We start from the raw sequence: 24,113 nt of genomic DNA, 5'->3' as shown, positions 1-24,113 counted from the left end.
TTGTGGGGGTGTTTTGGTTTGGGGTTTTTTAAGGGCGTGACCCCAGTACTTTTCCCGTAAAGGCACGGACCCCTGATTAGAAATTTAAGCAGACTGGTGTTAAGCTTGCTTTTCTTAATTGCCCATCGCAGGCCTCTTGGAAGTCTTCCACGGGGTCTGCAAGAGGTCTGCAAACCACAGGCTGGAGACCATCGGTTCTGCTGAGCCTGAAATTTCTGTCTCTCTCCCATGTAAAGCCAGCTCAGTGCCCAGTGCGATGCTTGCCCCTCAGCCAGCATAACTGGCTTATGGTAAATGGTGTAGATTATCTGCTCTGAAGGAAGAGGGGATTATTTTGAAACGGAGAAATGATCCTTTGGAGGGAAATAGCACGATCTCCAAATGCTTTGGCTGCTAATAAAACTGCTGAAAAAGAAAGATGATTGCATCGAGTGTCAAGCATTATGGCTTCTCTCTTAGCCTTGTCACTGAGTAAAGCATGCCCCTAGTAAGGATGCTGGGGCTTGTGTTAGTTTCTCCATATGTAAAATTGCTCTGCATGTGGGTGTGTGCCTCCCCTTCCTTCACAGGTGCTGCAAGGCTTTACTGAATGTTCTTTAAATGCTTTGATGCTCTAGGATGAAAGCTGTTCTAGAGGCATAAAGTACTAATGTCTAACTATTAAACAGAAACTAATCGCTTGTTACTTCAGAGCTTCAGATGTACCCTGTCCATCTGAAAAGGTACTTTGCAGGGGGAAGAAATGGAACGAATAGCAGTTTTACATCTTTTAAGTGCTGACAATGCATAAAATTAATAACGAATGTAGTTCTTGCCCCAAATCGCTTGCACTGCAGGAAAGGTGAGCTAGGAGGAGAGGAAAGCTTTATTAGCACCAGTACGCTGCTATGGGCATGAGCGAGACTGGATTGATCAGTCTGAAATCTCTTTTCAGTACAGTTTAGCCACTCAGCGTGAGCTGCTCGTATTTGTTTGTATTACACAGCAGTGAAAAATTCCAGTTGGATAGCAAGCGGCGGCATGCTGTGCAAACAGGGGAGGGTCCCTGTCCCAAAGGAGAGATCAGGCAGCAGGTTAACTTGGATGGAGAACAAGAAGCCACAACTGTTCTGGTAAGTGGGATGGGTGGTAGATAGATAGCACGGTGGTCTCAGATTTTTAAGCATCCTGATAGAGAGGCTGAAGGAGGACAAAACTGGAGTATGCCTATAAACCAAGCCTAGAAAATTCTGGCCTGACCAAAAATGTCTGTCGGCATTGGAAAGAGTTTGCATTTTCAAACCTACTTGGGCTGAACTAAGCAGAATTCAATGTTTGTGCATCCCCTTTCGTAGCTGAAGGGAGCTGCTGGAGGAGAGGATGGCTGACGTTACCCGTCACGCTGCCGCACCGGCAGGGAGTATGTGGGATTTGTTCTTTGCAAACAGCCATAATGTGGAGGCAATACGACAAATTCTCCCTGGCTTTCTGTTTATAACCATCTCCCTCATTCAAAGCTGTCATCTCACACCTCTCCTTAGCCCTGGAGTAACATTATGCCCCTATTTACAACATGCTTGAAATAGCCTTCAAAGTCTGCTCACAGAAAGTTGAGGGAGGTAGAGATCTCAGAAGGCATTGACAGACATTAAGGGTGGACCTGAAGAAACAAGAAAAGGAAATACTTTTGCTGCTCTTGCTTTTTGCCCCTCCCCAAATGATAGTCCCCTTCTGACAGGGTAGCTTTTCTCCTCCCTCAGGTGTTTGCTCTTCGTCCCTTGCCCTCGCACACACCAGGCTGGTGGCTCAGAGAAGAGCCGGGACTGCTGCGGTGCCGAGTATCACTAAACCTCTTCGCCTCGTGCCCCCGAAGCTACTGTAGAAGGCCAGCTTGGCTCCCCCTGAGCTCGTGGTCCCCAGGGGGTGAGGTGGAGATGATGATGTTTCCTTGAGGAGAGCTGCTGACTTGGTCCCCGCTGCCAGGAGCGCAGTGAGGGCGTTCAGCACCCACTCTCCCTGCAGTGGAAAGGCAGAGTGGAGAAGTCAGGGGCCCTTTTGGCTCAGGAAGCTGTAAAGCCCTGGAGCATCATATAGAGAGAGGGAAGCATGCAGGTTCGTGCAGGGCTGTGGGGAAGCTGGGAGAGGCATGTCCAGATGCAGACTTGGATAACGGGTGGTGTCTCCAACTAGCTGCTTAAAATTGAGATAACATGGCTGGGAGAATCCATCAGGATCAGGAGCCATAACTTCTTTCTGACTTTATGGCAGCCATTTAAACCCACTGCTGTTTGTGCTTCTAGGGTATCGTGGCCCTAGGAATACCCCTAACTTCCCACAGTGCCCTCCTGGCTTGTCATGCCGAGCAGGGCACTCTCAGTAGGTTTCATATTTTGATAAGTATTTTCATACGATGGCAGCAATCACAAGCAGGGAGAGCATGGCACTTGGCTGCAGAAAGCACTCTGGCTGCTGCGGGGGGCATGGTTTTTTCAGGCGTGCTGAGTCCGTCCTAGGGGCTGAGCACACTGACAGACCAACAGGCTGAGTTGTGGGGGTTGGTAGAGCAACTGGCTGGTGGTGTAGCTGGATCCTGTCACCTCAGCTTCAGGACCGTGTCCCGCTATTCATTGCATTGGCCTTCTGCTGCTGCTTTGGGTGAATTGGCTGGGTGTGCTCTGCAGCCAAAAGGAGGGTGCCGGACTTTCCTCTCTGAGACGTGTTGGGGGGAGCAGTGGTCCCTCCCGAAGTCCCTGCGTCCTCCTGGGACGGCTGGCTCTTTGGTGGGGAGGACAGCAGGAGCTCCTAGCCAGAGATGTGAAGCACGCACACCAGCTTCACGCAACACAGGGATAAACGGTGCTTGTTGGAAGCATTTCAGACCTGCAGTTGACTTCCCATCTTCCTGCCCAATCCCAGTAACTACTCTTTTGCATGAATTTGCCAGACTCTTGCCCTGTTGTCATTAATTATCTGTGAGGGGAAAAGAACGTCCTGACTCGATTCAGTGACGGCACTGAAATTTCAGCGCAAGGGTTGGAGCTAGCTCAGCACGGCCCACTGGTAGCTTTCGGTGATCTCCTAAAGCCTCTGCAAAAGCCTGTTGTGTCACTTGGGAGCATTGCGATGGAAAGCTGATAACGGCAGCGGTATGGAAATAGAGCTGAAGGGATTGGGGTTTTTAAACTGATGGCTAACTTAGACAAGGCTTAGCTGTGCTTAAACTGGTTATGTCCATCAGATTCGGTTATAGACGATTCAGCTCCAGCACAGTGGAAGCCTTTAAACTGTAGTCCTGTACCTCAGCACCAGCCTGCTCACGCCGGGCTCTTGCACGTGCTGGGCTTCCCTGCGGTTTTGGAGGAGCCTGTCTTCTGAAACGAGGGCCCCAAACTTTGTGACACTGTCCTCCAAGCAGACAGCTTGCTAGGAGCTGGAGTCTGACCGGCTGCTTTCCGTAGTTCAAAAAGCCAGCGCATGCAGCAGCCCCGCCGTCACCTCTGCGCTGGTGTTGGTGACAGTGGTGTCACTGCTGTCACGGTTGTGGACTCATTTGTTTACTTTTACCTGGGAAGTCGACTGCCTTTACCTCTCAAAAATCTAGGCAGATATCGAGAAGGAGTATACTTCGGGCAGCATCGGGCTTGGGTGACCATGCGTCCAGAGGCCACAGCACTTGGGTGCTGTCAAGAGCAGACCGAAGTAGCAATTGCAACAAAATGCAGGTGATACCGGGGTTTAATACATGCTTACAGCAGCTCTGGGGAAGCAGCGTTCGTTTCGGACTCAAACCTTGGCCAGCAGCACACGGAAGGGCATGGGGCAGGCAGGTGTGGGGCAGCCGGCCCTTCCCTCCCAGCTCACCCCTGCCAGCTATTTTCCCAGGGAGCGGGGAGGGACGGGTTGGTGCCCTCTCGCCCGCCCCAGCTAACTCTGCTTCGGGCCAGCGCTCCTCCCGGGCGAGGTGGTCACCCTTGCTCCTGCGGCCGCCTCTTCCCGACAGCCCTTGCCTGACTCAGGGGGGATTTAGTCCCGGGCTGGGGGGAGGGAAAGACGTTAAACAGGCTTTTCCCTAATGAGGTGTGACGCCAGCTGGAGAGGGGGAGAATCCTGCTTTTCTCCTGTCTGTTGCTCTCTCCAGCTAGAGGAGGCGGCGATGTGTCCCCCCGCCTTCCTCTGCTGATTTGCTGCCTCTTCTGTTTCCTTTCTGTGCCGTCCCCAAAGCGTTTTGGCAAGGTTCAGATTTCTGTGCTCACAGCTCAGTGCTCAAAGAGAAAAGAGGAAAAACAAAAGGGTTGGAGGCGTGGGGAGGATGGTGGCGGGGAGGAAGCCCAGCCGCTCACCCTGGCCAGGCCGGAGGAGCGTGGGGACGGGTGCCTGGGGCAGGGTTTGCCCTGAGGACCAGGGAGTTTTGGTGGCGTCTTTCTCCTGGGAGTCCCTGGCATCACTTTGGCCACCTCTGCTCAGCTGCACTGTGCCGCTTTGCTGGCCATCCCTTGTTGGAGGGGTGGGCTGGAAAAACAAGGTTTATTCCTCCTCCTGCAAAATGTGGGCTGAAGCATTAGGTGAAAACCCGAGGGGATCCTAACTCTTCAATCGCAGCCCTGAGATGTTAAGATTTGCGTCGCGTCCTCCTGGTCCCTGGCATTCCCACAGCACCCTGGGCATGCGGGAAAAGGCCAGGGTTTAGGTGGTTTGGGGCAGAAAGCTGGAGAATCCAGCAGGATAGAAAACTGTGGCATTCAGTGAAATAAGGCCCAGGAAATTAAAGAGCCTCTCACTGCTCTTGCCCTATCGCAAGCAGTGACAGAAAAAAAGTAGACAAAAACTTTACAGGACAATGTCAGTATCTTTTTTCCAAGACAAATAATCACGGTAATACTTGGACTGTGCCTTTAGCATAACCTGCTGGCACCGGGTGCGACTGTCGGTAGGGACCAGAGGACCAGAATGGGCTACAGGCAGCACCCATGGCATTGGGGAGCACGGTGCAAGTGCCTTTCTACAGAGGTGCCAACAGCCTCATGCCTGCTAATGATGGACCTTCATTAGCCCCGTGCTATGTGTGTGCTGATTAATCCTGACTTGTGCCAAAGCCCCTTAACCCAGCGTGGTGCCGGGACTCTGCACCCAGCCCCACGTTGGTCCGTGTGCCCAGTGCCCCTGTTAGCCAGCGGCTGTGAGATCTGTCTGTGGCCGGGTCAGGTCCCCAGATCGGTGCTGCACCTGCCATGAAGGCAAGGATGAGGAGCACCCAACTGGGAGAGAGGAGGCAGCAAGAGAGGGGGGAAACTACCCAGCCAGGTGTTTTGGGGAAGACTGGTGGGTCCCTGCCCAGGAGACAGCACCTTGCCCAGTGCCCAAGGAATGTCCCCCAGCTCCCGGGGTGACCCGTCAGCTCCGAAAATTTAGAGGTCACTCCCGGTCCTGGAAAACAATGGCTACAGATAGGGGCTATCTAAGCCGGTTGTGGCCACTGCTTAAGGAGTGTTAGTCAAACAGCAGGCTGAAAAGGCTCACGGGAAGCAATTTAAATATTCCTTCATACAAAAGGCTGTCGTATCCTAGCAGAGGCAGGCTGCTGACTGACAGCTTTAGTGCACAAGTGTATGTGGATGCAGGAGAGGCTGAATGGGGGGAACATCCTGGAGACTTACTTTCCCCCCGACCTTTATTCTGGGTCCTAACATGTCATTTTTCACAAGCTGCGAGTTTACTGTGGTAACACACCTGGGATGTTTTAGCAGGTAACATACTTTGTTGTTTTTCTTCCCCCCTCTCAGGTATATTTTGTTAAAAGGCAGATGTCCACTAAAGTAATTTACAAATAAAATAAGTCAACACCTCCAAAATACTAACCGCTTACCAAGTGAATTCACTCGGTAATTGCTATTTATATAGCATGATTACTATTTATACAACAATAATATCACTCTCTCCAAGGGATGGCAAGCAGCAACTGCAGTTTTTGTATTAACTTGTCATTAAGCAGGGTAGTCGTCTAGAGGCCAGAACAGAGATTCTTGGGACTTTTTCTAGCTCCGCAGCAGGGACGCTGTCAGGCTTTGGCTGCCCACAACCCTTTCCTTGCCTCGAGTTTCCACGTATAGTAGATGCATTTAATACATTCTTCGCGGGGCAGGTATCAGGCTTCTGCTCATGAAGCACTTTGGATGTTGCACAAGAGGTAAATAAGAGCAGTGTTGATAATGAAAATATGCCATTAATACATTTCCAATAAAAAACTACAAGCGGCATTTAATCTGCAATCTGTTATCAATAATTTTATTACTGCAGTTACTGCAGTCTAATAAAAAAGCACTTTCTCTTCTTTATTGGGTAAGTGCCAAAACATTTATCCTTTATTCTCTGGCCATTAACCTTTATTCTGTAGCCATTAGCTTAGCCATTTGTGTAACAGTCTGTTGAGTAACATTCAAGTAGGAATTTGTATTCAATGCATTATTTACTCTGAAACCCAAAAAGAATAGCTTCTTATGCCTATGTTGTTTATCCATATTAAATCTTGTTAAGTGCTGTATACTACTGATGATAACTTTTATAGGAAGTAGATTTTTCTTACTGTGAATGATTTTCTGGCATATAAATAAAACTGTAGTTAACCTAGTAATATTTTGAAAACAAAGCTTGAAATTGCCTTTTCAATTGAAAAACAGGTATTTCTCACAACGTGCAAAATTTGTAATAACTACCTTTCAGAAATTTATCCTTTTTGTGAATCAGTTCCTGCATCACACCTTTACGTGAACTCCATCGTGCTGAAATAGGCCATGATACTCTCCAGCCCTCTGTCAAGGGTTGAGGTTTTGGGTCATGAGGTCTGACATCCCTCCATCCTTTCTTTCTCTCTTACTGGAGGGAAAAAAAACACCAAACCAAAGAGAAATAAGTTAAATAATCAAAATGCCTGCTTTTCTTTGAGGCATTTGCTTGCTAGCTTTCAGCCATTTCTGGCTATCCATCTGAAACTGCTGCTTCTCTGTGTAAGTGGCTTTTAGGGCCACGCTTTCTGAACACATCTTTTAAATGAACTCACCAGCCTTAGTGAGTGGAAAGCAAAGCAGGAGAATGAAACTGTTGATTCCTGCCCATCAGCTGAACATGGGAGAAATCATGGCTTTCTTATTAGGCTGTAGTATCTCAACCTCACTGAACCCTATTTTTCTGTTTCCAGACAAAAGCATTAGTCTTCTGGCTGGAGAGTGACATTCAGTAAAAGCCTTTCAAGGTCTTCCCATAAACTCTTGCAATGAAGAGATAGTAGTAGCAGTATTTTTAATGATGGAGAAGGTCGGCTTACCCAGTGCATGCTCTGCTGCTGTACTTGTACTTGAGGCTGCTTGGGTCTTTTTGGTCCTGAGCAGCTAGCAGTAAATTTTAAGGAATTAGTTTGATGGTTGGAATTTTTTTCTCTCCTTTCTGCTCATTAGGAACTGGAAGCTGCTCTTCACAGGGATGATGTGGAGTTTATCAGTGACCTGATCGCCTGCCTTCTTCAAGGTTGCTATCAGCGCAGAGACATCACGTGAGTAACCTCGCTCTGTGGCTTAAGCACTTTGCAAGGGGAGCTAATTAACACGGTCGCAGTGATGTTTCACAGCTTTAGAGTGATGACATGGCAGTGATCGGCAGCCACCAGTAATCAGGCCAGATGCTTCACCGAGTGGAAGGGAATTCCAGGTCTTCTTGGGATGAGTTGCAGGTTTTTAATTTTACAAACCTGTTGTTACGCAAACTTCTTTGTTCAGATCCCATGGAAATGTGTTTGATGCTCTGCTGTAGCACTAGCGCATACAGTGAACATTCACATCTGCTGTTATGCTCTGCACTCTATTTGGTCAAATTAGTGATATCACACTAAGTCTTTAAATCATCACATATGTTTTCAACATTTTGTACGTATTGCATAGAATAAAACTTGCTGCTCTGCAGCCACGTCACTTGCATGGAAGATCCCATTGCTTTACAGAGGGACAATTACAATTATTTTCTTAGAAATAAGAGGAATATTGGAATCAGTTCAGTTGCAGGATGTTGGAAAGCAATTTGACACGTTCTCTTGATGTTTCGACATCCAGAGACACTTTGTTAGTGTCCACCAAAGTAGCCTCCCAAATTGAGACATCTGTAGAACATCATTCATTAGAGGATTGCCACTCATGCAGTGAAATGCACTCCCAGTGATAACGAAGGCTTGTTGCAGTGTGTTTTATTTGTTCTTCTGTGAATCATGTTAATAGCAAAGCATAATTGTGGAGACGAAGACAGCTTGGCAAACCTTGCAGTTGTTTAGAAGAGGTGTTAAGCAATCTTGCTCCCTAAGATTCCCCTGTTGTGCAGAGGCTTAGGCTGGTGCATAGGCATAACCATAGGTGCTTGCATTGAAAGCTCTATTTCTAATTAACTGATTATGTTCAATGAAATTTTTATAGGGTTTTTTTTTAATATATATATATATCTGCCACTTAAGTAAGTTCTCTTGCATTGCTGTGTTGACATTCAGCGTAAGTGGGTATCAGGACCTGAACCAGGCAGCTGCACTGCATTTACTGTCTCTGAATAAAACTGATGTGATGAGAACCTTGATTGTAAAGGGACTGCAATCGTGTATACCTCATTCATCAAAATAGCCACAGAGCAATATATCTTGCTTATAAATATGCAGCAAGTTTATTTCTTCGTACCAGAAACACCAGAAAGTAGTGGCTTAAGTGTTTTGCCCACCTTAACGAGCTCACCCTTGTAGAAGCAGCTGAAGATTTGTCTTTGATAAATTTCATGAATTCCACATTGTGAGGTCCTCCTAAACTGTCCGGATCTAAGAGTGTCCACTTAGCAATTGCACTGTTTAATTGCTTCCCCTTTCTCAGCTGTTTTAACTGACAAAATTCAGGGATGAATCACAGGTGAGTCGTTGGGCATTGGCAGGTTGTCTGTCTGGGGAAGGTTACACATCTATGCATGCGTATACACTCATGCACAGTTACATGATGCATCTGGCAGCTCAACAATGTGCAGTTATTCCGTATTTGCACAGTTTGTGCCTGTGTAAATACAGCTTTGGTTAACTCCGAGATGCAAAAGCTGCAAGGAGGTAACGCCATCGCAGAAGGAAGAGCTGGTAACCCAACTGTGGTTTTGTGCAGCCTCCTCAGGGTGCATAAGCGGCATAGGTGGGTACCTACATAGCTGTTGCTGTGTGTCTGTCCATGTACGAGTGGTGCCGTAGGAAACAGAGCGCGAAGTCACGTAGTGAAGTTGTGAGAACTTACACCTCACCTGAATGGTTGTGCTAGGGAAAGCATGAGGTGCCTGAAGGAGAAACCAGCTGCACCCTTTCTACAGCACCTCCTGTAGGAGGGGAGTACTTCATGGGCAGGGGAATAACGAGAAAAGTCATTTCTGCAGAAGAGATAGGGAAAAAAACACAACAGGAGCAGCACGGTGGAAATGCCTGAAGGAGTATATCAGGAAAACTGCCTGGAGCCACTGGGGTGTTAGGGAGGTGGGCTCTGAAGCACTGCAGAGGAAGCAATGGGGGAGGCTACCTGGAAACAGAGGGAAGGTGCTGTATGCAGAGGGATGTCACAAAGGAAGAAGCATTAAGATCTAGTCTAAATATGGAAATCTGTAGATAAATGAGAATAAAAATGATGGCTTAGATACACTTCTCAGAAACAAACTTGCCCCACTGTTTGTTTCACGCTTACAAACCAGCCATGGAATATTTATCCAAAATGAATGTGTATTTTTAAAGCCTAAAATTCTCCTTGTTCCTTACACATTTATTTCCAACGCCTTTGTTCCCTCTAACCTCAGTTCAAGAGGCATAGGCCTTGGCTGATGCACAGCTTCCCTACTGTACCTAGTTTTTCCCCAGTTAATGGTAAGAAGTTGAGCCTCCAATTGATTTTTTGAGTGCTCAGCAGACAAAGACGTGCAAATTTAAGAGGCAGAATCTGTGTGGAGTTTAGATTTGGCTTTTCACAATGGGCCAGGACTCCATATTTTTCTGTTGCAGACAGATAGTAGGTATGTGTCTCACGTGGAAAAAATCAGCAGTTTCACCGATCATCACAGTGGCGTTACAGCAGCGATTTCTCCAGTCATTTGTGCTCTGCATCCTCGTGCCGAGGCTGTGAGCTGTTAATCTTTAGGCTGTAAACTTTGTTCCCTGTTGCACCTCAGAGGGGAAGGTAGGAGCTTGTTCTCATCCTTGTTCTTGGGCTGGAGCACTGCAGCTCAAGCACAAGATGCTTCATATAACCTCATATAAAACATAGTTTACCTACCTCGGCTAGGGGTTTTGAGGTTTAATTGGTTTTGTGTCGTGTCTTACCTCTTTGATGGCCAAAATGTTATCTGCCTATGCTTTCTCACAGTCTGTCTGGGAGCAGCTTGTAGTTCTTGTCACATCTGTTTTGATGGCGTGCAGAACTTGCAGCGGAGCTGGGCTGCCTGGCTTTAATCATGCATCATAGAGGGGTATAAAACTGTCACATACCTTCGCTAATTATAATGTGCTCTCAAGTAATTTTGGAAGTGGAACCTAGCTGAGAGCCCTTCTAATGCACAATTTAACATACTCTAGTTTGATTTGCTTTTTATTCTTTGAAAAAAAAATTGAGATTAATAATTTTGTAGAGTTCTGTGATTCTTGGTTTTGAAGTAGAGCAACTTTGCCTTGGTTTTGATATTCTTTATGACAGACTTTTTTTTAAAAAAGAATCACATACGAGAGAGACTGTTTTTTACCCTGCTTGATGGTTAAGGAGTGTTGAATGTCTGGTAACTTAGGACTTTCTTTGAGTTATGGATGTCTGTGTTTTAACTACAGAGACTACTTAATGGGATGCCACATGATCTTCTCCAAACTCTTATTTATCATAACCTATCATAGCTGTTAGGAACACTCTTCATTGACGTGGTTATTGCCATGTTAAGCACTGTAGAAATATGGAACAAAAAAGATGGTAGTCTGCATTTCTGGCTTCTAGCATCTTTAGCGATGACCTGGTAGCTGTCCTTGCCTGGCACCAGGTGGTTTGGGCACTTGGCCAGGACAGTTTCCCTGTTGCTCTCCTCTTTTTGCTCTGACCCAGAATACTTTTGTGCCATGATCTGCAGCTTTTGTTGTTTTATAAATACCCTTCATAGTATTCATATACCATCCATACCGTCTAACTACTAATGATGCAATAACTAATAACCTTGAAGCATTTTGTTTGATCTCTCGGCTCGGTTTTATGCTATAGGCATGGCTTGGTTTGATGCCAGTGAGTTTACCCACACATTTTTCCTGCCTCTAGCTTTTGTGCACAGGCCTTGAAATGTCTATGTTTTCTTTTAATTGTTTCAAAATGCGAATGCCTGGAAAGTGGGGAGTAGGGAGGGAGAAAACTCTTAATAGAATTTGGGGTTTCTACAAAATAAATAAATAAAAATTAAGCAGTTTGAAAAAATACTGGTGCTTGCTTCAGATTCTCTCTGATATAAATTGGGCAGCTGCATAGTCCCTAGGGGCTGCCACTTTAATTCCAGCAGGAAATGCGACTTGATGACTTGTATCAAGACAGGAAGATCAGAGCTTCAGCTAACGGCAGCGGCCGCAGCAGGAGCCTTCTGCAGCTGTTTTTAAGTAAGAAGTGATGGTGTGACATGGATGTGTACACTCAACTAAAATAATCCAGAAAAGCTCCCGCTGTTCAGCATTTCTTTGGGTGAAACTCATTCTTCACTGCTCTCTTATTGCATTTTTGCTATTTTTCTAATGCGATGGCACAAAAAATTTCAATGACTTTATCATATTTCTCACTGGGAGGCGTTTTGTATGCTGCCATTGTCTCTTGAAAAACATTTTAATTGCTTTTTCATATAACATGTTTTATTTTTTATTTTTTGAACATGGATAAAGGTGCCAGAAATTGAGGAGGAACAAAACCAGTATCTCTGCTCTTGCCTATGCCCCGTGAGATTCTTTTTTTTTCTATACCCCAGGAGATTGGTCCATCACTGTAGCTGAAAACTATCTAATTGACTTCTGTGGCGCCACAGACAGCATTTGCTTCCTTAGGAACCTCAATTTTTTTTTTTTTTGTTATTTCTTCCCTTAATGCATTGGAATTTTTTTTTTCCCAAGTGGATCGTCTGTTTTGCACCCACTTTAAGCTCTCTCTGGATCTGTAAGCTAACCTTGGAGTCTTTGGCTTGTAGTTTGCGCCTGATTTGTTCTAATATGGATAATAAGAGGATATTCCTTAACTGCTCTTCCCTGCCCCACAATTGTCTTAATTATTTCTTTCGTATGCTTAGTGGTAGCATTGAGAAATACTCCCAGTATGGCATCTGAAGAACTATATTCCCTACTTGTTGAATTGCCAATCAAGAATACTGCCTCTATTCTGCTTATTTTCTAATGCTTGTTCTGTAATCACTTATTTGAGCTTTCATCAGAAAGAGATAAGGGATAATCTGAAATCTTCTAAGCCATCGGGGCAGAATGCCTGTTTCTGAGGACTGTGTTTAATAGCTCTGAGCATTTCGCTTCTTCCTTCTGCTTTGTCACTTTTGTCCATCCTTGTCCTTTATTCTATGTGGACTGTGTCTTTACAGGCTACTTTGGGGGTTACCTTGAGTCTCATGTTTTGGTAAAAGTGACCTCAATAAAACGCTTAACATCTTGAAATTGCCCTTCTGCAAGTGACTACATGAGCTGTGTCCTTTAAGAACCGCTGTATGTTGGTCTGCTCTAGGGGATAAAGCGGCAGGTCAACTGGGATAGCTGGCAAACCAGTGCCAAGTTTTCAGTCTCATGGATACTGTGGAGAACTGGGCTGTGGGAATAGCTAAGCCAAGGTACTACGACAATCTGAATGAATTCAACACTTCAGTTTGTGCCGTAACATCTGGGGCAGCCAGCCTAAGATCAGTCGCAGCAGTCCTGGGGACCACCACCTTTCGGGAAGAGTTTTAACAGCCCGCTCTTGCAGTTGTGCCAGTGACCTTGGTTGTAACAACTGTTTCAGCGGCCCAGCCACAAAGCACCTCACTAACTCAGAATCATATTCATGAATGCCAAGTGAATATCAACAAGATCAGCATTATTTACAGTCTGACTTTTAACAAGTGCTGTCATGCATACATCATGGAGATTGGTGGATGGCCTCTGGAATCGACCCAGTATCATCGACGCAGGAGATACTGTGAGGGGGCAAGGGAGATGAAGTGGCTACATTGCTCATCTTGAATCTAATATTAATATTTATTATAATAATAGCCAAGCCATGCAAGGTGAGCCTTTTAAAGGGTAAAAAGTGAAAATGAGGCAGCTGGCAGGTGTTGGGAAAGGAAGGATGAGATTACAGCAGTAAAATAACACAGTCATTCAGAGATTAATGAGAAGCACAGTGGAATAAAATTATAGAGTTCAAGTATAAATAAAGCTAAGTAAATGTCTTTGATTCTCAGATGGATAAAATGAATCTTTAAAGAAGAATTTGAAGAAAAGTTGGTAGCACGTTCTGGAAGTGCTGTTCCATAGATGTGGTGGAGAATAAGGACTGAAAATGGTGGAAGAAAAAGAGAGTGTGAAAGCTGTGCTGTTATTGTCAGGGCAGATGGATGAGAGACAAATAGATTGGATAGCTGGGGAGAGGGAGTTATGCAAAACACTGACAGGGAGGAATAGGTGGCTAAGTTTAAAAGGATGAATAGAGAACAGTCAGTGAAGGGTCTTGGAGACTGCAATGATGTCATCGTGCCAATGTCAGAGTTTGAAATATGAAATGGACAGCTGTATTTTTAAGTTCTTGATGTTACAAACCAAGTACTCTGGAGAGGAGGAAGAAAGCAATGATGAAGAAAGAAATTAGGAAGGCAAGTGAAAACATCTTCTCCTTTGAAGGAAGAAGACAAAGAATGATGAAGAGAGAGGGACAGGATGTGGAAGTTCTCTCAACGTGAAACCTTTGCCCTCACTTTTGAGACCTGCATTTCAAGATAGTGGTGCTCCAAACCACCAGTGCAGGATTTTTGCTCCAGCACGGTTAGTTTTGCAGGCCACCTCCCAGCACCTCAGCCAGGTTCAGAAACCAATCTTTTATCTAAGGATGAATAATGGAGAAGTTCTGAAATTATTTTCTTGGACCCTTTTAGCCCCAGTGAGCTTAATGAACAGCTGGGGCAGCTGCTGGCCAGCTGCTAGGCCACTACAATAATTTGGTGTGTCATGTCAGTCTCTGTTCTAAGTCACCTATACTTTTAATTTTTCTCTCATTTTACCTTCCATATTTCCTCAGGTTTTTTCTGGCTCAACCAGTGTAGTGGTTTAAGCTTTAGAGAAAAGAAGAGGAAAGAACTGTTCTGAAACGAATCCCAAAAAGGACTTCTTTAGGACCCATTTGTTTATCTGTAAAAAGTTGTTTTTATTTATTGTCCCCAGAAACTTGTAATATGTGGGGCTGGTTCTAAGTAATGAATTTGCTAAGCTTGTTTGCTTCAAGGCAACCCCACACTAGGTATTTTTTGCCTCAGAAGGGACTTTCTTCTTCCACATTAAGCATATTTTTCCATGAGCAGCAAGGCACATGAGGGCTTGTTTCATATGGATTTGTGCCATAATACATGCATGTGTCTTATTTCCCCATCATCATCAAGACAGTAACTCTAGCTTCTTCCCCACAGTGCTCATCATCACTGTAATACCCTGAGGTCCTCTCTACAGCCCCTAAACAATCGGAAGAGCTTATGGCACAGCAATACTGTTGTGTTTCCTTATGGCTATGAATTGGGAGCATGCTTTCTGTTGATGGGCACTAGGAAAGAACAATGCAGCATTAAGCTGGCTCCACTTGTTCTTCAAGGATCCAGGAATGAATAGTAAGTAATGATCCTCTTCCAGTCTGAATGTGGGGCACAGCTAGCCTCATTCCTATTTGCTCTTTCAGAATATAGGAGATGTATTTGGGTCTTTCGTAATTTAATCGGCTCCAACTCCCAAGGGTTGATCTGCTTCTCTTCAGAAAGAGCGTCACCATCAAATAACAGTAGTAGAAAGAAAGAAGCATGTGGATGAAAACTGGCAAGCACAGATTGAAGCCTGGTTAGATACAGGTGAAGGTAATTGATGGGAGAAGTGAAATGCCATCACAGACCAGCCAAAGCCCTTGCTGTCTTACCAGGTCAGTTCACAAGGTGAAAGTTGGGCTCTAGGTACATTCCTTTATTCTGGACCATCCAGAAGGCTGTGTTCATCCCTCCTGAGATAGAGGCTACTATGGGTTGATATTCATTTCATCATGTTTGGAGTGGCTTGTTGTTGGGCATACCCTGTGTGGTTGGTTGTCAAGGTCATACAGAATAAGACACAAAACAAGGGGGAAAAAACTCCAGGCCTTAAGAGTCAAAGTGTGCACATGGAGGCAGTGTGTGGCAAGAGCAGAGAGCGCAGCAGTGGTTCTCACACTTCATTGTGTCTGTGTGGCCATCGAGATCCCTCCCTTAAGGACTGCACGTCTTTTGCAGGTCAGATAAGCATGTGCTGGCTATACACCCAGCGTGCATGAACCCAAGTCTGCCTTAGCAGAACCCTTCAAAGCAGTAGCCAGCAGCCTGCGTCTTACCAGGCCTCTCACTTCACAACAGTGTTACCCAAATCCCCCTCACTGATTGACAGAGTTGGCTTCCCCCAACATGCTTGTTTCCCTCTTGAGCACCCAGATCCATCTCTCTCCCTTTTTATTGTATCTAACAACCTGTAACTAGTTCTTGGGTTAGTTAGTAAATAGTTCTAACACTGGTTCTTTTTTTTTTCTTCCTTTTTGATCCTTCAAGAGATTGCCTTTTGTTATTCAAAGCCAAAGGTACTTGACACAGAAGCAATGCAGAAGCCCCCAGGCTTCAGATGCTGTCCTGGCTGTGGGATCATTATGCATATAAGTGATTCCCATCCTCCATGTCTGATAAGCCTTGGGGAAGAACTGGGCAGAGAAGAATGCAGCACTCTGAATTCCTGAGGGGTGCTGGGAGGCATCCATCCATGCGAGGGCTGGAGGAGCAGCTCTCACCTGCTGATCAGGGCCTTTCAGGATCGTCATTTCACCCCGCCTAGGGACCCTCCTGCCTTTGTCTGACTTCCTTTACAAGGCTGACAAAAATCTGGCGTCCTATCTGTGGTGGGGGGAAAGGTACCTCCCTTTGTTAAGTTGTGCTCAGAAATGTCCAGGTCAGACAGTTTTGTTTTGAGGCCGAGGAATTGCTCCTTGAGCCCAGAAACTGACTTTGGGAACTGCTGTTTCTCAGATTTATTACCTCAGGAGCATGTGCTCTGTGGAGAACCTAGGTTCTTTGCTTTTCCGTTGCATCCAAAAAGTGACATAATTTACTGCTACCGTTAAGTCTGTCAGTGTCATCAAGCCTGCTGATGTGCCTGTAAAGTCTCCAGTTTGGCATCAGTATTGCTTAATCTTCTCTTGGTGATCTTATGCTTCACCAGGAGACCAGCTGTGCCCCGCGGATCAGTGCATTCTTCCTTCGGCCTGCTCTCCTACTCTGCACCTCTGTCTTGTGTACCGATATTGCAAACCTCAGTACTGATCATCATGACATCTCATCACCATTATCTTCTTGTCCTTCAGTACCAGCCTACACTCCAGTGCGTTCAGTACACACTGCGGTGTTGGCTCTGAGACTCAAGACCTTTTTTCTGCCTCCTCCCATTCTGCCTTTGCCAGTGGTGTCTGTCACTCATTTTCTGATTTTGAGCCTGATGGAAAACGGCACTTCAGGGTCTTGGGAGATTCTTGCCACTTGATCTGAGCATACTGTCAGGGAAAAATTCATGTTCCCAGTCTAGCTGCAGTGATAGACCTCGTTGGATAGGGAAGCATTGGGCTCCGACTCTCCTCAGCTCTCCGACCCTATTCATTAGCATGCTAGGGAATTCATTGCTTAATGAAAGCCATTTTCCCTGGCTCTTCCCCAGCCAAGATCAATGTCATCACATGGCAAGAGGTGATATACACTTAGACATCTCCTTTGTATCCTCCCACAGTATCACATGCTGGCTTGACACCAAACTTTATTCAGGCATGATAGACATTTTCAGTCCTATCATTGATTTTTTATAGGTGCTTGGGGTGAGAGAACTTCTTTCCTTGGTCCTTTCTACCTCAGACATAATGTGTGATGGCATCAGCACTGGTACCACTCTGTTCTAGTACCAGCTCTGCCTCCCTTTCTGGGTAAAGCTTCAGTAACTGATATTGCCTCTTTCTTGGGCTCCCTCGGCTCAAGATTGATTCCTCAAGGCAGGAAAAGAGTGGCTGACACTGCTGGGGACATGCATCTTGTCTCCTCTATGACTGATGGACTGTCCAGTGCAACCCCTGATAAAGAAACAGAAGCCACTTATTGCTTGATGGACACTCAAGTCTTCTTCCCATTCAGACAGGCAGGATATCTGACAGATCGTCTTACCAGGAGTTTGCTGGAGGTTCCTATATATTTCCAGGTGCACAGTATTTTACAATTTCAGCCATATCTCAAGGAACTGAGGTCTCTATTTTTAGGCAAGAAGAGAAAAAGTAGCTGCAATATCATCTGCTTTCCTCCATGCTAGAGCTGTGGTTTATGTTTCAACACGATGGTAGGTAGGAAAATGCATGTTAGTGGCTGATTACAGAGCTGGTTTCCTCTTGGTGTTTAAACGTCCCCTTGCTGCTCTCATGGGTTGTACATCGCACTGAAGGCAACTGATTTGTTATTGTGCTCTTTAATGGTTTCAGGGTAGTATCTTAAAGGTAAAATTGAATAAATGGTGAAGTACAGAGTATCTGTGGGGTTAGTATGTTGGCAAAGCTAGGCAGGTGTGTTTAAATACACCTTTGGTGTGAGCATGGTCATCCTGAGTCAAACCCAACAGTGCCCATGGAAAATAGCATAATCACACTTAATTAATCATATTTATGCAGTTACAATTAAGGAAAAAGACAATTTTTAAAACTGTCTCATCATCTCTTCTTTGTATTCATTCAAGGTAAATAGTCCTTTCTGTTCATCTATTGCTACCTTAATTCATGTTTTCACAAATATATATAGCAATACTGTCTGCTCACCACAGTGATGTTTCAGGATCTTTTAGTAGAATTATTTTTTCCCCTTTTTAATCCAGTTATCCAACCCACTGATTTGTCATTATCAGTTTTCACTCAAATTGCAGCTTCAGTAGTGGGGGAGGGGGTTCCTGCTTCTCTGTCCATACCACTACCCCAAAACCCTCCATGCATTGAGAGCACAAATCTTCACGTCATGGAGACTGTGCAGAGACTCACTGAGTTTGAAGGAAGGGTTGAGCTAGCATTGAAAAACAAACAGGTAGTCATCACGTTTTAAGTTTTATTTTAATCCCGTTAATATTCTCTGAATCTGGGCAGTGTATGCATCCTCCTGCTAATCCCCTTCGCCCCCAGGACTTTATCTTCCTTTGGTACCATACACCTTCAGCTGTTGTTTGGGATATTTCTGGCTGCTCTGGGTTTATTGCTGCTTGTATTCTTATTTCTTCTTTTCCCTAATCAAACGACAAAAACATGCAAGCAGCCCTTGCTCCTACCTAAAAATCAAATGCAGGCCCCCACAGCCAGTGTGCATCTAGTTAACCATATGTGTCTTCCTCATCCTCCAAGTACTGCATAATCCACCAGGCTTGGCAAATCCAACCCGTCTTTCCTCCAGTGCTTCACATCTTCGCACCAATTGCTTGCTTTCTCTGGCTTACTTGGCCAGATACACTGCTGGTCTCTTGAGACGGGGAGATGGATGCTGGGCATCTGCTCTCTTCTTCCTGGTATTGTGGTGGGGAGGGAGAGGGGGAGCAACAGAAAGGCAGATAAGGGCAGTGAGGAGCAGCTTGGCATAGGTGGAAGAAGGGCCATCAGTGACTTCAGATTGTATTTCCTTCACGAAAAATCACTTTCACCTTCTCACACAGAAGGAGAAGCAACAACATGCCTCTTTGTTGCCTCCCTATACCTTGAGGTGTTAGAGGTAGGATGACAACATGAAACACTTGTGGCCCCTCCTGCTGGTCCTGGGGATGGCGATGAAAATAGAGCAGTCCTGGCTCACAGAAGGGTGCTTGGAGCTCCTGCAAGCAGGGAGACGGAAAATGACAGGACAGTTCAAAGTAACAGGTATGTGTGATTTCTCCTGCCGGTGCTGCCTTTCTCTCACACAGCCCAATTAACAGGGGTCACAGAGCACTGATTAGCTGCCTTGGTGTTTTGTGAACATAAAGCAGTGAAAAATCCAGGGTGAATGGGGGAGAGAAGATCAAATAGACACTTATCTCAGCACTCCTGCCTGTCCCCGGCATTTGCCAGCCTAAGGGAAGAGCCTTTTCAGAAGAGGCCAATGCAGGACAGCGCTGTATCTGCACTGGTATCTCTGCTGCTTTTCTGCCTTCTCTCAGCAAAATAACAAACAAGTAACCCCCAGCGGCTGTGTCATGCGTAGGGTGGTTGCTAGATAAAAGCCAAATCACAGGAGAAGCGTGGACCATAGGCAGCTGGGGAAGATCAGAGCATGCCCTTTTGCCACACTGGCATGTGAGATGAGTTCAGTTCCTACAGCTGGCGTCTCCTTTTGGAGGGGTGGACTTGCTGCCTCCTGTCCCTCGTGTGAGGGAAAAGGGGTGGAAGGCAGCACATATCAGCTCACAGCAGGTAAAGGGGCATCTCCATCTAATTCAAGAGTTAGTGAGTGTGGTCTAGTAGTGCTAAAGAGCCCAAGCTGGAAACTTCCTTGGTTGCTCAGTTTTTCTGCCGTGGCTGGGGGGAGAAGTCTGCACGAGCAGACCTGGAACCTCCCTGAAGGGTGGGCAGCTGTGATGACCTCATGGCTTCCCCTTCTTCCTTCATGCTCCCCTTTTTTGGGGGTAGCAAAGCAACGCTCCCACTTCAGCTGTCATACCCAGGTTAAGTGGCTGCACTTGCTTCTGTCAAGCCAGCACATGCTCCTGTGGTGTGATCCCTTATTAGACTAGACAGCCCACATCAGCTCTCCATTCTCTCTGCCTCCCTGGAGACGCTGCCTCGCTCCATAGCTGTTCCTATTCTGCTTCTCTGTGGGATACAGCATATCTGCCAGCTCCCCTTCCAGCTTCCCCAGTTTTTATTGTATGGAAGATCGCTCGAGGTAAGATGGAGGAAGACAAGGAGCAGGAAGGAGTGGAGTATTCTTAGCTGCTGACAGCCTTGTTTTTTCTCAGCTGATTTTTTTCCCTCTCCTAAACATGAACACTTTAGGAGCTCAGCTGGGAAGGCAGTGGATTCCCCAGCATCCAACCATGTAAATTAGATTTACTTGGCAAGATCGAGCAGCCCTTCTGCTGGAGAACCTCCTGTCCTAACTTTGTGTTATCACATTGGACGAAAGGTCCAGAACCCTGATGTCTTCTCTAAGCATCTCTTCAGCATATTCTTGGGGGTGGTCTCAGTGCCACATTTGAGCTCTGGAAGCAAGTTACAGGGTGGACAAGTGAGGGGCAGGGAACAGGAATTGCTAGGGTGCTGAAATTACTCTGCTGTCCTTTACTTTTGTGGAAGACTTGTCTGTGTCTTTCATGGATGTGGAAACCTCTGATCACTCATGTTTCAGACTGTCTAATCCAGGAGTTAGACCAGACTACTTTAGGGAAGAGCTGCCGCTATTTAACATTTGCTAACCAGCTATTATTTTGTCCTTATGCTTTGAAACAAAGCCATGGTTGTAATATAGAATGTCTTCCCATGTTCAGCAATGGTGAAGACAAAGGTCATTGTGTGTAGAGCTCAGTGCGATCCACCCGCTCAATTCTGCAGGTGTCTTTCTCCTCCCCTTCACTGCCAGTGCTCCTGATGGCCACACAGGTAAGCCACAGAATTGCTTGAGGTTTGGGCAATGTCTGCATTCAGAAAACTAGTTCTAGCTAGCAGTGGAGGACAAGAGGCAGGCCTGTACATGCCTTGTGATGGTCTTGTACTCCAGCAATCTGCTGTCTTTCTGACTCTGGGACGAGAAACTTCACTCTGGAGCTTTGATCAGTCCAGTTTGATTTTTTCGTTTTTTCCTTTCCTATTTTGCAGTCTCATTCAGGGTCCTTTAATGTCAACTGTCCTCCTTTTGTTCACAGCCACTTGTAGGCCAGCTGGTTTTCTCCAGGCATGAATCAAAAGAGGGCACTGAAAAGCAGGATGAACCTGGGTGTTTGTTTCCTCCATCACAAGGGCTCTGCCAGGGTTGGACCTTGCTGAGGTCTGTCACTAGTTTGGTGTGTCCCAGAGTTAGTGCTTCCCTCGAGACTGTCCCTGGCTGGAATTTGTGAAGTCTGTCCCCACCAGTGGTGCAGCTAGTGGCACTGCTAGTTGAATTGGAAACAAAATGTGGATGTGCCATGGTTTAACCCCAGCTGGCAACTAAGCACCACGCAGCCGCTCGCTCACTCTGTGTAAGCACTGCTCAGCAGTAACTAAAACATCCCTGTGTTATCAGCACTGTTTTCAGCACAAATCCAAAACACAGCCCCATACCAGCTACTATGAAGAAAATGAACTCTATCCCAGCCAAAACCAGCACATTCTCCACCCCTTATTCCATACCATTTACGTTATGCTCAGGTCCTACACTATCCAATACATTCTCATTACCCACCACCCCCCTTCCCATCCTTTGATATAATACACAGATATCATTCCCTTAGTCTATGGACCACCCTTGTGAAATGTCTGTAAAGTGTCCATAAACATCCACAAATGTCCACAAAATGTCCATTGAGTTCATTTAGTCCATGACTTTGGGCTCCATCTGTTATGGTGGTCACTCAGGACAGGAGAGGTGGTGTGTTGCATGGAGTTATTGGGCACCAAAGCCAGCTCAGGTCGGGTCACTGCTGCATTTGCACTGCTTCTTGTAAGACTTGTCCTCCATTGGTTCAGGTGGTTCCTGCTATAGTAATTCCTATAATATGCAACTCAAATCATGGGTTACAACAATTTAAAGGTATTTCCATTATAATCTCCACCCCTGGTCCCTTTGGACCAGACCATCGGGTTTAACATTGCAATGAATTCCCCTTGCCCCTGCTTTGGCTTGGACTTATCCACAGACTGCAGTCCCTTAGGGGTGTACATGCTCCAAGTGGAGCCTTATCCATGAGCCACAGTCTCTTCAGGGGTATACCTGCTGTGGCATAGACTTATCCACAGCCACAGTCGCTTTGAGGTACACCTGTTCCAGCATGGCCTTCTCCATGGGCCACAATGCCTTCAGAGATATACCTGCTCCAGCATGGCCTTACCCACAGCCACAGTCCCTTCAGAAGTAAACCTGCTCCAACATGGCCTTACCCCTGGCTGCAGTCCCTGCAGGGGAGTACCTGCTCTGTCGTGTGCTTATGCATGGCCACACACTTTGAGGTGCTCCAGCATGACCTCATGCACAGCCGCTGATGCTTCAAGGTGTACCTGCTGCAGCATGGACTTATCCACAGCCACAGATGCTTTGAGGTGTACCTTCTCCAGTGTGGACTTATCCTTGGGCCACGATCCCTTCAGAGGTATACCTGCTGTGGCACAGACATAACCACGGCCACAGATGCTTCGAGATGTACCTGCTCTGGCGTGGACTTATTCATGGCCACAGACGCTTCGGGGTGTCCTGCTCCCGCATGGACTCATCCACGGTCACAGTCCCTTCGACTCGAGTTCACACTGGAGTTCCAGCCTGTCCAGTACAGCAGCACAGAAGCAGCAGCGATGCCCTGGCCATCTGACAGCCCAGGCACGTCGCCATTGCTGTTATCAAAATGTTCCCAGGCACAGCAGAGCAAGACGATAAGCAGCATAGCAGTAGAGCAAGCAGCAAAAGCAAAAAGCAGGCACTAATGAGCACTAGAGTCTAATTTACAGTAAGGCAAGCAAGCCCCATGGCAAGCACAGGAGCCTGTCAATTAACAGCTAAACAGCAATAACAGCTATAAATTCGATCTAGCACATTCCAATCAAACCTGTTCTTATCTCGAACCCTTTGAGCCCCATGTTGGGCACCAAAAAGGACTGTCGTGGTTTGACTCCAGCCGGCAACTAAGCACCACGCAGCTGCTTGCTCACTCCTCCCCCAGTGGGATGGGGGAGAGAATCAGAAGAGTAAAAGTGAGAAAACTTGTGGGTTGAGATAAAGACAGTTTAATAGGCAAAGCAAAAGCTGCGTGCGCAAGCAAAGCAAAACGAGGAATTCATTCACCACTTCCCATCGGCAGGCAGGTGTTCAGCCATCTCCAGGAAAGCCGGGCTCCATCACGTGTAACGGTTACTTGGGAAGACAAACGCCATCACTCCGAATGTCCCCACCTTCCTTCTTCTTCCCCCAGCTTTATATGCTGAGCATGATGTCATATGGTATGGACTATCCCTTTGGTCAGCTGGGGTCAGCTGTCCCAGCTGTGTCCCCTCCCAGCTTCTTGTGCACCCCCAGCCTCCTCGCTGGTGGGGTGGTGTGAGAAGCAGAAAAGGCCTTGACTCTGTGTAAGCACTGCTCAGCAGTAACTAAAACTTCCCTGTGTTATCAGCACTGTTTTCAGCACAAATCCAAAACACAGCCCCATACTAGCTACTATGAAGAAAACGAACTCTATCCCAGCCAAAACCAGCACAGGATGTTAAAGCTGAAGGTCATGATTCCTGGATCTCCAGCTTCGCAGTCATTTCGCTCTGCTGCAGTGAAGTGTTTTGAGGAGACACCCTTCAAGGTGCTTGTTGCCCTTGGGCCTCTACCAGTCTGATTGCCCTGATGACAAGTTGGCTCATGGTCTGAGGAATATGTGCTTTCTGTTAGCTTGCACGCCTTCTGAGTGAGCTGCACACAGTGGGCTTGGAAGGAAATGGGGAATATACCTACCCAACCCTTTTCTGTCCCAGAAGGATGAGGTAGTATCTTTTTTTCCCCTGCATCATGCCTGACTTAGCTTCTCAGTAGGGTAAATTGTTTGAAGGTAAAGTACAAGCTGGTCCATAAGGCTTCCTCCCCCACCTCAGATAAAAAAGCTCATTAATACAGTAAAAAAAAAGGTCTCCATTGTTACA

General features: G+C 46.2%; 1 protein-coding gene across 1 annotated transcript in view; it reads left to right on the top strand.

Annotated features, from left to right (window-relative positions):
- Nucleotides 1-24,113, top strand: part of LOC127019618 (chromatin remodeling regulator CECR2) — a 98,548-nt gene that overhangs the window by 43,163 nt on the left and 31,272 nt on the right. Inside the window, 1 exon segment of the mRNA XM_050901764.1 lies at nucleotides 7,428-7,522. The gene's annotated coding sequence lies outside the window, so the exon portion shown is untranslated.

This window comes from Gymnogyps californianus, chromosome 1, assembly GCF_018139145.2.
Source record: "Gymnogyps californianus isolate 813 chromosome 1, ASM1813914v2, whole genome shotgun sequence".
Lineage (NCBI taxonomy): Eukaryota > Metazoa > Chordata > Aves > Accipitriformes > Cathartidae > Gymnogyps > Gymnogyps californianus.
Note: the sequence above shows the minus strand (reverse complement) of the source record. Positions and strands in the feature narration are given on the sequence as shown.